Genomic DNA, 16,528 nt, shown 5'->3' with positions numbered 1-16,528 from the left:
AAGAAAAAGAGAGGAAATATTTCCAAAATTAGGTGAAAAACCCTCTCAATTGTCATTGGAACCACGACACTACCTTCCTGGAGTTTGCATGTGCTCCCTGTGCCTGCGGGAGTTTCCTCCTGGTACTCCAGTTTCCTCCCACACTCCAAAGACCTGCTGGTAGGTTAGTTGGCACCTGTTTAAACTGGCCCTGGTATGTGTATGTATAAATGTGAGTTAGGGACCTTAGATTGTAAGATCATTGAGCAGATACTGATGTGAATGTACAATGTACTGTATATGTAAAGCACTGCCTTAATTGACAACACCATATAAGTACCTATGATAGATAAATTGGAATTGGTGCTCTCATTGGAAGATTTCCCTCTTACTCCCTGTCCCAGTGACAGCTGTAACAATTTGGATTTCCCATCGCTATTTTTCCTATTGATAATGGTCACCATTATAATTTTAGAAGTTGAATTTCCCCATTCAGAGACCGAGACAGCAATAAAATCCTGACGGGGTTTTAACCCCTCACCACTCTATCCAAAACTAAACCTAAAAGGCTTTGGCTCTAGATACACTTTGAAAGCTAAAGTTTGGATACCCAACAGTTTAATGGAAGATCCTCAGATATCAGTCTACTACGTGCTATTTCAAACCCAGTATTTATACTTACCTATCTGGCAGCCTTTGATGTTTAATCGTCACCTTCTTGAAGAGCTCTGGGTGCCTGTACTATCCAAAATTTGCAGGTGGAACAAATAGCATGTCCTTCACTGGACACTGTGGTTCCTCCCATAGACCCCTATGTCAGTACAGAGCACAGTAGTGACATAGGGGTTGGCAGGTGGATGTGACAGACCCCCTGGCACCCTGACTGGGTGCCTCTGTCAAACAGTGCCTTCTGCCCTCCAAACCCTTCCAGCAGACCAGCCCTTTAACCAAGCATTATAGCAGACAAGATGTTTAGGTAAAACCAAAGGAATAACTGTTTATTGAAAGCCAGACACATACTTTTATCCCCAGGAAGACTTTCCCCTCTTTGAGTTATTAGCATAGATAAGATAAGTAAAAACATGACAATGCAACCTTTAAACAGTCATCTAATTAACAGGTAGGCACCTAGACAGGTTTTATCAGTATGGCTAGTAGTCACAGGAATTTCCCACCCTTCTTCCCTTGTCTATGTGCTGGAAAACATGTCTACAATAAGTCTTGATTAGCCAGGGCGTGCCCACCAGGATACCCAGAAACAAATCCACAGCTCTGGATACATAAAGTACATTACACTACTCTTTCTAAATGTCCCACTCCATTTCCAGCTCAGATCTAGGTTACCAAGTGACACATCTTCGGCGGAAATAGTATAAAAAGTTAATTATATAAAGTTGGTAGTAGCCCGGGGAAAATGGGCAAATGCCGCATTATGCAGCTCTCAAGGACCAGCCTCGGCTAGATAAGAAATTTGCCCAAGAAGAGTCTCATATCCACAGGTGGTGAAGGTGCACCTGCACAATCTGTCTGACAATGTTTCCGCAGATGCACCACTGTTCTGGGGACTTACTGGCTGCATAATCCCAGTAGATACTCCCGGACAGTCAGAGGGTTTCTCCTCCATGCTCAAACCGGGAGAAGCAGACAAAATCCTCAGTCTCCTCCATGGGACATAAATAGTGGGTAGAAGGCTAGACCATAGTCCCCCTCCAAAAGCCCCTGTCCTGGATAGATCTGTCACAGTGGAACCACATCAACCACCTGGGGACATGCTTTTCAACACATCTTCTTTCAGAGTGTATTGGTGCAGTAATTTTTTACACCCCCTGACATGATCACTTTAAGTAAAAAAGTTTTTGAAGCCAATAGTAACTGGATTATCTCACTCAGCACTGTACCGAAGGAAAGGGGAAAACCAGGTTGGCTCTTTATGCCAATAATAACTGGAGTTTCTAGAAGAACAACTGTTCTTTCCTTAGGTATGAGGTCCATGTTTTGGCCGAAGTCTGGCTCAGTATGCTGCCCTGATGGTCTGGAGACAGACATAATTTTATAATACGGTTTCTTAGTCAGTAAACTGAGAGGCTAATTGTCTATTACCTCTGTAAAACTGCCCAGAATGGTGATGATAGGACCCTCTGAGGACCTCTCTTTCTCTGCTGTGGGCAAGTCAAGCTGAAACCAATTTAGCCATTCATAGTATTAACTGAATTTGACGGGCATGGGTAATTTTTTCTTGTTTGGCTCACTCCTTAGAAGAAGCAAAATAGAAAGTATTTGATAGCATGTCCCGAAGGGTTTGTTTGAGTTCCCAAATATGGCTGGAAAAGTCTCAGCTACAAAAGAAAGCACAAACTTTTGGTCCATGCCTGGCTACAAAGTTAACTCATGCATGGACCTGGTATTTGTTGTAATTTTGGAATTATCTTCATGGAGTTTTGCTAAGTTTCCCCAAAAAAGTCCCAGAAGTTTAGCTGTTGCCCCCTTAAGTTGACGCTAGATTGTTTTTGTCACCAGGTATGATTGAGGCTTTAGAATGTAATCTCCTGTGGAAGCAGGAACTTATGGAAACACTTCTATGTACTCTGTTGTGTAACATTCTGGGTGGTGTATACAAAGAGGATAAAAATAAACATGATTTCCTCTTGGACAGGGTTGTTCCCGTTTGATGTCCCGCAGAAGAGGTGTGACTTTTCTTTACTGCATGCCATTAAACATTGTTGCACCTTAACCCTAAACTTTAGTCTTCTTGTACTGAAGGCGTTTTCTGCTTTTAAGGGAATCAAATGTCAATATCAGATAACCACATACACACCAATGCAGCCTTCATACAACCAATATCAGATATGTAATAACTTTGAAAGTCGGAGAGAGCCCGAAACCCAGCAGGCCTCTAATGCCTTTCCTAGACTGACAGTGAGGCCATCTATATCTATCTACTGTTCTTTGCTAGACAGATGCTAATAGAACAAGTGCAGGGGCACAGCCTATAAATTTAATCTCCCCCCCCCCCCCCCCACCAACAGAGGATGTGCCCTGCAATCTCCTGTACTTGACAGCTGCCCTCAATCCTACACCCCATTAAATACCCAAGAGATATGTGAAAACTCACTCATACCTCTTCTCCTTTTTGTTCCGGAAGGGTGGAGGCCACAGTCTGACGAATGATAATGTGCTGCCAGTTAGGGAATGTATCAAAGGAACAGCCACAGGGTTTCTGGAGATCAATACTGCCTCCCCTTCCCTTACTGTATACTGCAGCGTTTTTTCTTCTCCTCCTCCCCCACACACAGCTGTAGCCACACTTCCTGGAGCTTGGATACCGTGTCTATGCCGATCATTGGCAGTTGGAGCCTTCCCCTATCGCACTGTTTTCATTCCACATGGAGGTGGGAAAATACCACACTCCCTGACCTTGCTTGGTGGTGGGGAAGGCTGTTAAGATTCAGACTGGTTTTGGTGCAGCTGGGGGAGCTGTAGATTTGCTAGTGGTAGAAGAAGTATAAATGCAAGCCACAGTTGTAACCCTTTCTAAGCAATCGTAATACAAAGACAGTGATTGCATAATAGAATGGTGATGCTTTTGGTTCAAAATTATCTTTTGGCCGATTAAAATATGAAGTCTTATCTTTAAAAAAAAGGCTATTTCCTTCATTTTCCTATATATTTTTTAGGGAAAACGTAATGCCATTTAAAAAATGATATTCCTCCTGAACAAAAAAGGACAATAATTTTACGATGGGTTGTCGTTAGGTATAGAGTGTATTGCTTTGTCTGAATATTCCCTGTAAATCACCAATCTACTGCCAAATGAATTAATCTGTTTAGTAGAAAGTCAGTAGAGAGGTCCTTTTGGACCCTTCACAAGTTCATGTACGTAGGTGTTCCTGTTTAACTTTGATTTTGCAAAATTTTCAACAATCCCGAGTGGATGGAAAGGAATTGTGTGGTCTTTGTAACTCTCTTGTTTATTAGAAAAGGTTGGTAAAGGACTAGTTTATACATCTTTAGTTATCGTTCTTGGGGTTGTAGCATCTACGTAAGTTCAAAGAAATGTTTGAATAAGGAGAATCTCTGATTCGGTACTCTTTACTTGCTGAAATACAGTTCTGGTGTGTGATCTGTGAAGAATTCCATGGTTCGGGAACAATTGGAAATGACGACTTCATGAAATGGATGATTTTCTGCAGGATAAATGTTCATGAGACAAATTTGCTGTCCGCCTGATTCACTCAATCAATGAATCAATTTGGTCATCACTATGTGTGTGTTATAACTGAATGATTCATTTTTTTAGTTGGGTCTTTTCAGGCTTCATGTACACAGGATGTTTTTATAACCTCTCCTGAACGATTTACCTTGACAGATAGTAATCAACGTTTAAAACGTTCGTTTTGTCGCTCTTACATGCCGCGTCTAGTAGCGCAATTTGCATTTAGAAGTGTTTTAAAAAAGAAAAAACATTTTTTTTTTTGGAAATAGCCAAAAATGAAAAATGAGTTCCCGCGTTTAGCCGCGTTTATAAGCATTTGGCGCTTGAAATGCCTTTAAACTCAGCTTCTGAATGCATTTTTTTGCGTTCCAAACAATGCCTCTAAACGCAACTGCCTATAAACGACAGTAAATGACCCTGTGTACATGGACAGATAAGATAACATAGAGTAGAGTTTAGGGGCAGTTGAAAAAAACTTCATCCAAAACGTCCATTTAGCAGCAGCAGTGTACATGAGGCCTTAGGTCTCGGAAAATTGAAAGCAAATATACTGCCATTGCTTGTTTGTGAGTTTCTGATTGGAATTATTGTTAAAGCATTCACAAACTCGTTCAAAGTTTCTGATGCAAATAATTTGTTTTGTATCGAGAATGAAACCTTATTTTTTTCCCCCTATTGCCACATCCTGTTGGTAAGATTTTCTTCATTTCCTGTTAAGGTGACAGGAAATGAGAGTAAATCGTTATAAAATTATGGAAAATACCTTCTCAATTGTCATTGGAATTGTTGCTCTCATTATATTTTTTCCCATAACCTCCTGCCCAGTGACAACTGTAATGCCCCGTACACACGGTCGGACTTTGTTCGGACATTCCGACAACAAAATCCTAGGATTTTTTCCGACGGATGTTGGCTCAAACTTGTCTTGCATACACACGGTCACACAAAGTTGTCGGAAAATCCGATCGTTCTGAACGCGGTGACGTAAAACACGCACGTCGGGACTATAAACGGGGCAGTGGCCAATAGCTTTCATCTCTTTATTTATTCTGAGCATGCGTGGCACTTTGTCCGTCGGATTTGTGTACACACGATCGGAATTTCCGACAACGGATTTTGTTGTCGGAAAATTTTATCTCCTGCTCTCCAACTTTGTGTGTCGGAAAATCCGATGGAAAATGTCCGACGGAGCCCACACACGGTCGGAATTTCCGACAACACGCTCCGATCGGACATTTTCCATCGGAAAATCCGTCCGTGTGTACGGGGCAAAACAGTTGGAATTTTTCTTCACTTCTTGTCCCATTGATAATGGACACCAGGACAAAGAGAGTACATTTCCCCAACAGAGACACAGACAGTAATAAAAACTTGACAAGGGTTTTACCACCCATCCCCCCCCCCCACCACCACCACCACCACTACCCCTCTATCCAAAACTACAAGTAAAAGGCTTTGACTTTAGCTATACTTTGAAATCTAAAGTCTGGAAATCCAACACTTTAATGGAAGATTTTCAGCATTATCCATCTCCTATCTGCTGTTCAAGCCCAGTATTTATACTTACCTGTCCTGCACCCTTTGTGTTGAAGCCCCACCCTCTTGAAGAGCTTTGGGTGTCTATACCAGTGGTTGTCCACTTATGAGCTAAAGGGGGCCGCAAATGCAGCCCATGACATCATCAAAGGGCCACACATACTATTCAATATATGTAATGCTTTAGAGGGCTGTCAGGAACTGCAGACCTAATAGAAGAAATTAGGGTCAGAGAGTGTAGATATGCTACATTTTTGGCTGGGGATAGACAACACAAAACTGGGAACATTACACAAGGCTAGTGGAGATCAATGCTATTACCATAATCAATATATTCCCACTACATGAGGTCCAAGGGCTGCAGGTTGATATACCAAAGGGCCACGTGGCCCTTGGGTCACAGCTTAGGCACCAGGGGTCTATACTATCCAAAATTTCCAGGTGTAACAAATGTGGTGTTGGTGTGGTGTGGTGATTTTCAGGTGTCCCCCACTGGACAATGTGGTTTCTCCCATCAACCCTTACATCAGAACAGGGCACTGTAGTGACATAACATGGAACCACGGCAGCCACAAGGGGACACACTATTTAGCACACCCAGAAATGTATGTGCATGGAGCTCCTATAGAGGGCAGAGCCTTAACACACTGGCCACCAGACATAGTTTGTATAATAGGTATAAAGGTTCTTCTTTTAGATAGTATTAGTGTAGTACTCTGTGTAGTATCTTTTACACCCCCTGACTTGGTCACTTTAAGTAAAATAGCTCTTGATGACAATAATAAATAGATTCTCATTCTCAGCACTGTATGGAAAGAAAGGAGAGAACTTGTTTAGGCAACCGAGGCAACTGTTTTTCCCTTAGGTATGAGGCCCATTTCTGGTCAAAGTCTGGCTCATTATACTGCCCTAATGAACAAGAGGCAGACGTTATGGCATAATATGGTTACTTGTTTGGTAAACTGAAGGGCTAATTGGTTGTAATCCCTGTAAAATACCTAGAATAGAGAAGATAGGCCCCTCTCAGACCTCTCCTTCTCTGCTGTGGGCAAGCCAGGCTTAAATCAGTCAAGCCATTCATAGCATTATTTGAATTTGACAGGCATGGGGCATTTCTTCTCCTTTAGCTCTCTTCTTAAAAGAGTAAGGTACAAGAGGGTTCATAAGAGTCCCCAAATATGGTTGAAAGAGTCTCAGTTACAAAGAAAAGTACAAACTTTCGGTCTTTACTAGAAAAATTAACTCATGCATGGCCTTGGTATTAGTTGTCCAGTAGTAATTTTGGAGTATTTATCTTTAAAGGAAGTGATTACGCCATGGGCAGCAAGGTGGCTATGAGGTTAGCAGTCTAGCCTTGCTGCATAAGGGTGATGAGGTTATTCTTTATATACCATCTGCATGCAGTTTGCCTGATTTTCCTCCTAAGATTCAAAAGGGTCAAGAAAGGATTTTTGTTGCACCCTCAAGCTGACCTTTAAGTGTTTTGTGTTTGCAGGTATAATCGGGCTTTAAAGCTCCTGTCCTGTGTAGTGAGGCCTATGGGAACGCTTCTATGTATGTGTCGAAAACTGTTGGTGCTATATAAATCCTGTATAATAATAATAATAATGTAATCTGATGTGCAAGATGTCAAGTTTTATATAAATACAATAAACAAATAAATAATTTCCTTTTGGACAGAGTTGTTCCTGTTTGATGTCCCTCAGAAGAGTAATGACTTTTCTTTATTGTATGCAACCATCGTCCTACCTTAACCCTCAGCTTCAGCTTTCTTGCACTGAAGGTTCTTTCTGCCTTTAAGGGAGGATATAAAGTACAAATGCTAAAATCAGATAACAGACAACCACATAGACATGCCAATCTGGCCTTCATTCAATCAGTATAAGATATTTAACAACCTCGAAAGTCGGTTTCCAAAAGAGGCCAAAACACTGTAGGCTTCTACTGACCTTCTTTGGTTGATTGGGAGGCCATCTTTGGCCATTTTCCTTGCCCAAACCAACTCAAATTGTCTATCTACGGCTCCTTGTTAGACAGATGGTAATGGAACCAGTGCAAAGGCGCAGCCTATAAATGGCCTCACTTCCCCCTCCCCCACCAGCAAAGGATGTACCCTGCAGTCTGCTGTGCATGACAGCTGCTCACAATCCTACACCCCATTAAATACCCAAGAAATATGTGAAGACTTTTATTACTGCATGCAATTAAACATTGTTTCACCATAACTCTCAACTTAGGTCTTCTTGTTCTGAAGGTTCTTTCTGAATTGAAGGGAGGATATAAGAGTCAAATGCCAAGACAACAGGTAACCACATACACATACCAATTCGGCCTTCATTCAACTAATATCAGTCTTGTAACAACCTAAGAAGTTGGAGGTAGGCTTGCACACAGCAGGCCTCTAATGACCTTCCATGGCTGACAGTGAGGTCATGTTTGGCCATTTCCCTTGCTTAGGCTGACTCGAATTCTTTATCTACTGTTCCTTGCTAGGCAGATGCTAATGGAACCAGTGCAAAGGCACAACCTATAAATGGAATCTCCCCCCCCCTCCCCCCACCATTAGAGAATGTACCCTTCAGTCTCCTGTGCATGACAGCTGCTCACAATCCTACACCCAATTAATACCCAAGGGATGTGTGAAAACTCAATCATACCTCTTCTCCACTTTTTTTTCCCGGCAGGGCGAAGGCCACAACTGACTGTTGAATGTGCTGCCAGGGAATGTTTTAAAGGAAAAAAACATGGGGTTTCCAGTGACTAGTAAGCATTACTGCCTCCCCTCCCCCATTGTATACTGCAGCTTTTTTACTCTTCCAACCCCCCACTGCCTGGAGCTTAGAAACGGTTTCTATGCTGATCATTAGCAGTTGGAATTTTCCCTTATCACATTATTTACATTCCACATGGAAGTCAAAAAATACCACACTCCCTGACCTTGCTGGTGGTGGGGAAGACTGCCTAAGAAACAGACTGGTTTTGGTGCAGCTGGGGGGAGCTGTAGATTTAAAAAAAACATTTGCTAGTGGTAGAAAATAAATAAATGCAAGCCACAGTTGTAACCCTTTCTAAGCAATTGTAACACAAAGGCAACAACTGAATAATGAGATGGTACTGTGTTTGATTCTCAGGGGTCTTTATACGAATGGATGTAAGAAGTCTTATTTAAAAAAATGTTTTGGCTAATATGAGAGTGCATGTCATTCCCTTTGGTTTTCTGTTGAATTTGCAAGGGGTAAAAGGGTTACCTTCCTGAACAAAAAGGTTTTGTGGTGGGTTGTCATTAGATAACAAGTGGATAGGTTTGCTTGAATGTTTCTCGTAAATCGCCGATCTGCTGCCAAACAAATTCATCTGTTTAGTGGCAGGTAGACTTTACCTTCTTGAAGAGCTCTGGCCATCTGTATTATCCAACATTTCCAGGTGTAGCAAATAATGTGCCCTTCACTGGACACTGTGGTTCCTGTCATTGACCCCTATGTCAGTACAGGGCACAGTAGTGACAGAGGGGTTGGCAGATGGAACCACTGCAGCCACCTGGGGACATGCTTTTCGACACATCTGGAAATGTGAAATAGTCTCTATTTCTGGAGTTTTTCAAAAGAGCAAATTTGCTGGCTTCTAGAAAGATAAGTTTAAAGCTTCTTCTTTCAGAGTGTATTGGTGAAGTCATTTTTTACACCCCCTGACATGGTCACTTTATGTAGTGATGCAGAATGCAACCACAGCAGCCAAGGGGGAGGGGGGGACACGCTAATCAGCACACCTGGAAATGTCAGTGGTTGAAGATCTTCAAGAGAGGCAAGCTTCAACACACTGGCCACTGGACAGGCAAGTATAAAGCTTCTTCTTTTAGACATGGTCACTTTAGGTAAAATAGCTCTTGATGCCAATAGTAACTAGATTCTCTCTCTCAGCACTGTAGCAAAAGAAAGTGGAGAACCTGGTTGGGCCACTGAGCCAACCGTTCTTCCCTTAGGTATGAGGAGGCCCATTTCTGGTCAAAGTCTTGCTTGGTTTGCTGCCCTAATTGACAGGAGGCAGACAATTTTTTATAATGTGGTTTCCTGTTTGCTAAACTGAGAGGCTAATTAACTGCTACATCAAAGTGCCCAAAATGGAGACAATAGGCCCAAACCAGCCTCTTTTTGTCTGTTGTAGGCAAGGCTGAAACAAATCTAGCTATTCATAGTGTTAATTAAAATTGACAGGTATAGGTCATTTTTTCTTGTTTAGCTCACTTCTTAGAAGAGCAAAATAGAAAGTACTTGGTTTGAGTTCCCAAATATGGCTGCAAAAGTCTCAGCTACAAAAGAAAGCACAAACTTTTGGTCCATGCCTGGCTAGTGGCTACAAAGTTAACTCATGCATGGACCTGGTATTAGTTGTAATTTTGGAATTATCTGCATGGACTTTTGCTGAGTTTCCCCCCAAAAATCCCTGAAGTTTAGATGTTGCCCCCTTAAGTTGACCCTAGAGTGTTTTTGTCACCACCAGGTATGATTGAGGCTTTAGACTGTAATCTCCTGTGGAAGCAGGAACCTATGGAAACACTTCTATGTACTCTGTTGTGTAACATTCTGGGTGGTGTATACAAAGAGGATAAAAATAAACATGATTTCCTCTTTGACAGGGTTGTTCCTGTTTGATGTTCCGCAGAAGAGGTGTGACTTTTCTTTACTGCATGCCATTAAACATTGTTGCACCTTAACCCCAAACTTTAATCTTCTTGTACTGAAGGCGTTTTCTGCTTTTAAGGGAGTCAAACGTCAATATCAGATAACCACATACACGCACCAATGCGGCCTTCATACAACCAATATCAAATGTGTAATAACTTTGTAAGTCGGAGAGAGGCCCACACCCAGCGGGCCTCTAATGACTTTTCTAGGCTGACAGTGAGGCCATCTATATCTATCTACTGTTCTTTGCTAGACAGATGCTAATAGAACCAGTGCAAAGGCACAGCCTATAAATGTAATCTCCTCCCCCTCCCCCACCAGCAGAGGATGTACCCAGCAATCTCCTGTACATGACAGCTGCCCTCAATCCTACACCCAATTAAATACCCAAGAGATATGTGAAAACTCACTCATACCTCTTCTCCTTCTTGTTCCGGAAGGGTGGAGGCCACAGTCTGACGAATGATAATGTGCTGCCAGTTAGGGAATGTATCAAAGGAACAGCCACAGGGTTTCTGGAGAGCAATACTGCCTCCCCTTCCCCTACTGTATACTGCAGCTTATTTCTTCTCCTCCTCCCCCACACACAGCTGTAGCCACACTTCCTGGAGCTTGTATACCGTGTCTGTGCCGATCATTGGCAGTTGGAGCCTTCTCCTATCACACTGTTTTCATTCCACATGGAGGTGGGAAAATACCACACTCCCTGACCTTGCTGGTGGTGAGGAAGGTTGTTAAGAATCAGAATAATTTTGGTGCAGCTGGGGGAGCTGTAGATTTGCAAAACATTTGCTAGTGGTAGAAGAAGTATAAATGCAAGCCACAGTTGTAACCCTTTCCAAGCAATCGTAATACAAAGACAATGGTTGCATAATAGGATGGTGCTGCTTTTGGTTCAAAGTTATCTTTAGGCCAAATAAAATAGGAAGTCTTATCTTTAAAAAAAAAGGCTGTTCCCTTCATTTTCCTATAGAATTTTTAGGGAAAACGTAAAGCTGTTTAAAAAATTATATTCCTGAACAAAAAGGACAATTTTGCGATGGGTTGTCGTTAGGTAATGAGTGTATTGCTTTGTCTGAATATTCCCTGTAAAGCTGCGTACACACGAGCAGAATGTCCGACAGAAAAAAGTCAGACGGAAGCTTTTCATCGTCTATTCCGATTGTGTGTGTGCCTCGTCGGACTTTCTTTTTCGAAAATTCTGATGGACCTAGAAATAGAACATGTTCTAAATATTTCCGACTGAACCAATTCCTATCGGGAAAACCGCTCGTCTGTATGCTGTTCTGACGGACCAAAAACGGCGCATGCTCTGAAGCAAGTACAAGACGGAAGCTATTGGCTACTGGCTATTGAACTTCCTTTTTTTAGTCCCGTCGTAAGTGCTGTACGTCACCGCGTTCTGGACGGTCGGACTTTGTTCGGACTTTGGTTTGACCGTGGGTAGGCAAGACCGCTTGACTGGAATTCCGGCGGAGTTCCGTCAGAGAAACCTTCGGAGTTTATTCCGACGGCAAAACCGGTCGTGTGTACAGGGAATTAATCACCAATCTGTTGCCAAATGAATTCATCTGTTTAGCAAAAAGTCAGTAGAGAGGTCCTTTGGACCCTTCGCAAGTACATGTACGTAGGTGTTCCTGTTTAACTTTGATTTTGCAAAATTTTCAATAATCCCGAGTGGATGTTAATGAATTGTGTGGCCTTTGTAACTCTCTTGTTTATTAGAAAAAGGTTGGTATAGGACTAGTTGATACATCTTTAGTCATTTTTCTTGGGGTTGTACGTAAGTTCAAAGAAATGTTTGAATAAGGAGAATCTCTGATTCTGTAATCTTTACTTGCTGAAATACAGTGTGTGTGATCTGTGAAGAATTCCGTGGTTCGGGAACAATTGGAAATGACGACTTCATGAATTGAATGATTTTCTGCAGGATAAATGTTCATGAGACAAATTTGCTGTCCGCCTGATTCACTCAATCAATGAATCAATTTGGTCATCACTATGTGTGTGTTATAACTACATGATTCATTTTTTTAGTTGGGTCTTTTAGATCTCGGAAAATTGAAAGGAAATATACTGCCATTGCTTGTTTGTGAGTTTCTGATTGGAATTATTATTAAAGCATTCACAAACTCGTTAAAAGTTTCTGATGGAAATAATTTGTTTTGTATCGAGAATGAAACCTTATTTTTTCCCCCTATTGCCACATCCTGTTGGTAAGATTTCCTTCATTTCCTGTTAAGGTTACAGGAAATGAGAGTAAATCGTTATAAAATTAGGAGAAATACCTTCTCAATTATCATTGGAATTGTTGCTCTCATTAAATGTTTTCCCATAACCTCCCGCCCAGTTACAACTGTAACAATTGGAATTTTTCTTCACTTCTTGTCCCATTGATAATGGACACCAGGACAAAGAGAGTACATTTCCCCAACAGAGACGCAGACAGTAATAAAAACTTGACACCATCACCACCACCACCACTACAACTCTATCCAAAACTACAAGTAAAAGGCTTTGACTTTAGCTATACTTTGAAATCTAAAGTCTGGAAATCCAACACTTTAATGGAAGATTTTCAGCAATATCCGTCTCCTATCTGCTGTTTCAAGCCCAGTATTTATACTTACCTGTCCTGCAGCCTTTGTGTTGAAACCCCACCCTCTTGAAGAGCTTTGGGTGTCTATACCAGTGGTTGTCCCCTTATGAGCTAAAGGGGGCCGTAAATGCAGCCCATGACATCACCAAAGGGTAGCACATAAGATTCAATATATGTAATACTTTAGAGGGCTGTCAGGAACTGCAGACCTAATCGAAGAAATGAGGGTCAGAAAGTGTAGACATGCTACATTTTTTGCTGGGGATAGACAATACACAACTGTAAACATTACATGAGGCTAGTGGAGATCAATACTATTACCATAATTAATATATTCCCACTTCATGAGGTCCAAGGGCTGCAGGTTGATATACCAAAGGGCCACAGGTTGGGCACCAGGGGTCTATACTATCCGAAATTTCCAGGTGTAACAAATGTGGTGTGGTTTGGTGGTTTCCAGGTGTCCCCACTGGACAATGTGGTTTCTCCCATCAACCCTTACATCAGAACAGGGCACTGTAGTGACATAACTTGGAACCACGACAGCCACAAAGGGGCATACTATTCAGCACACCCAGATATGTATGTGCATGGAGCTCCTATAGGGGCAGAGTCTTAACACACTGGCCACCAGACATAGTTTGTATAGTAAGTATAAAGGTTCTTCTTTTAGATGGTATTAGTGTAGTACTTTGTGTAGTATCTTTTACACCCTCTGACTTGGTCACTTTAAGTAAAATTGCTCTTGATGACAATAATAAATAGATTCTCATTCTCTACACTGTATGGAAAGAAAGGAGAGAACTTGTTTAGGCAACCGAGGCAACTGTTTTTCCCTTAGGTATGAGTCCCATTTCTGGTCAAAGTCTGGCTCATTGTACTGCCCTAATGAAAAAGAGGCAGACGTTATGGCATAATATGGTTTCTTGTTTGGTAAACTGAAAGGCTAATTGGCTGTAACCCCTGTAAAATACCTAGAATAGAGAAGATATGCCCCTCTCAGACCTTTCCTTCTCTGCTGTGAGCAAGCCAGGCTTAAATCAGTCAAGCCATTCATAGCATTATTTGAATTTGACAGACGTGGGGCATTTCTTCTCCTTTAGCTCTCTTCTTAGAAGAGTAAGGTACAAGATGGTTCATAAAAATCCCCAAATATGGTTGAAAGAGTCTCAGTTACAGAGGAAAGTACACATTTTCGGTCTTTACTACAGAAAAAGTTTTCCCCAAAAGGAAGGTGGGACTTTAAAGGCATAAATTGTCAACAAAAATTGATAAAAAAGTATATTTTATTTTAGCAAATATTAAAAAAGTTTTTTTATATAAACCAAGAAAATTGATAAATATAAGCATATACGTAAAAATATTATTAAATAGAGCCTATGAAATTCATGGTGTCTTCAAGGGCTGAAAGAGAAAAGAGACACCCAAATTGTAACACACATATAGGCATTAGGTAGATCCAAATGTAATAACATATGAGCATTCGATGAATCCTACGCGTTACAAAGTGTTTTATACTTCTTCTTCAGGGATAATTCGATATGTATACATATTGTGCGTGTAACCATCTAGAATGTAAGAATACATACATATTATCAACAACATAGCTGAGTCAAGTACTTATATTCATCAGAGGCAACAAACGAAAAAAAAAAAAAAAGGATACGTCGGTGAGGCTATCGTTCCTATGCATCCAAAGAGCAAACAGAGCCTGAACACCCCCTGCCCACATCGATTATGGATATTTGAGATATTTTATACATATATACATTTATACATTATCTTTATACTAGGCTTTTTTCACATTATTGTGTTTTGGTCCATTGCTTTCACTGTGATCTTCTTATACTCTGCTCCTTCCTATTTCTCAGCCTCCAGCTTTTTTGCGGTCCCGGTTTGTGTCCGGGTGTTTTCCGGGCCCACCTTTTTCATCAGACGGGAATCCTTTTCCCTTTGTCTTCCAAGTCCGACTGTTCAGGCTCTGTTTGCTTTTTGGATGCGTAGGTATGATAGCCTCACTGACGTATCCTTTTTTTTTTTTCGTTTGTTGCCTCTAATGGATATAAGTACTTGACTCAGCTATGTTGTTGATAATATGTATGTATTCTTACATTCTAGATGGTTACACGCACAATATGTATGCATATCGAATTATCCCTGAAGAAGAAGTGTAAAACACTTCGTTATCCCTGAAGAAGTGTAAAACACTTCGTAACGCGTAGGATTCATCGAATGCTCATATGTCATTACATTTTAATCTACTTAATGCCTATATGTTTGTTACAATTTGGGTGTCTCTTGTCTCTTTCAGCCCTGCACCATGCATTTCATAGGCTCTATTTAAGAATATTTTTACGTATATGCTTGTATTTATCAATTTTCTTGGTTTATATAAAAAACTTTTTTAATATTTGCTAAAATAAAATATACTTTTTATCAATTTTTGTTGACAATTTATGCCTTTAAAGTCCCACCTTCCTTTTGGGGAAAACTTTTTCTGTATCAATTTGGGATGTCAGCCAATTTCAGCAGATGAGTTATTATACCCACACCTCCAATCCTTTGACATTCAGTCTTTACTAGAAAAATTAACTCATGCATGGCCTTGGTATTAGTTGTCCAGTAGTAATTTTGGAGTAATTAACTTTAAAGGAAGTGATTACGCCATGGCCAGCAAGGTGGCTATGAGGTTAGCAGTCTAGCCTTGCGGCATCAGGGTGATGAGGTTATTCTTTATATACCATCTGCATGGAGTTTGCCTGAGTTTCTTCCTCAAATTTAACACGGCCATGAAAGGATTTTGTTGCACCCTCAAGCTGACCTTTAAGTGTTTTGTGTGTGCAGGTGTAATCGGAGCTTTAAATTGTAAGCTCCTGTCCTGTGGAGTGAGGCCTATGGGAACGCTTCTATGTATGTGTCGCAAACTGTTGGTGCTATATAAATCCTGTATAATAATAATATGTACTCTGATGTGCAAGATGTCGAGTTTTATATAAATACAATAAACAAATAAATCATTTCCTTTTGGACAGTGTTGCTCCTGTTTGATGTCCCTCAGAAGAGTAATGACTTTTCTTTATTGTATGCAACCATCATCCCACCTTAACCCTCAGCTTCAGCCTTCTTGCACTGAAGGCTCTTTCTGTCTTTAAGGGAGGATAAAGGATTCAAATGCCAATATCAGATAACAGATAACCACATAGATATGCCAATCTGGCCTTCTATCAAACAGTATAAGATATTTACAGTAACAACCTCGAAAGTCGGTCCCAAAAGAGGCCAAAACACAGTAGGCTTCTACTGACCTTCTTTGGTTGATTGGGAGGCCATCTTTGGCCATTTTCCTTGCCCAAACCAACTCAAATTGTCTGTCTACAGTTCCTTGTTAGACAGATGGTAATGGAACCAGTGCAAAGGTGCAGCCTATAAATGGCATCACTTCCCCCTTCCCCACCAGCAAAGGATGTACCCTGCAGTCTCCTGTGCATGACAGCTGCTCACAATCCTACACCCCATTAA

General features: G+C 41.1%; 1 protein-coding gene across 5 annotated transcripts in view; it reads right to left on the bottom strand.

Moving 5' to 3' along the window:
• The window catches only part of CCDC71 (coiled-coil domain containing 71), a 112,125-nt gene that overhangs the window by 62,844 nt on the left and 32,753 nt on the right, over nt 1-16,528 (bottom strand). The window contains exons 1-2 of one of the 5 annotated variants that reach the window (XM_073591803.1): nt 10,827-10,867; nt 7,478-7,522 (exon numbers count right to left, since the gene is read on the bottom strand). The exons of 2 other annotated variants lie outside the window; for them this stretch is intronic. The gene's annotated coding sequence lies outside the window, so the exon portion shown is untranslated. Of the gene's footprint in view, nt 1-3,097; nt 3,248-7,477; nt 7,523-10,826; nt 10,899-16,528 lie in introns of those variants that run through there. 2 more of the 5 variants (XM_073591804.1, XM_073591802.1) reach the window with 2 other exon arrangements.

This window comes from Aquarana catesbeiana, linkage group LG07, assembly GCF_042186555.1.
Source record: "Aquarana catesbeiana isolate 2022-GZ linkage group LG07, ASM4218655v1, whole genome shotgun sequence".
Lineage (NCBI taxonomy): Eukaryota > Metazoa > Chordata > Amphibia > Anura > Ranidae > Aquarana > Aquarana catesbeiana.
The sequence above is the reverse complement of the archived record's forward strand: the minus strand, read 5'-3'. Positions and strand labels throughout refer to the sequence as shown.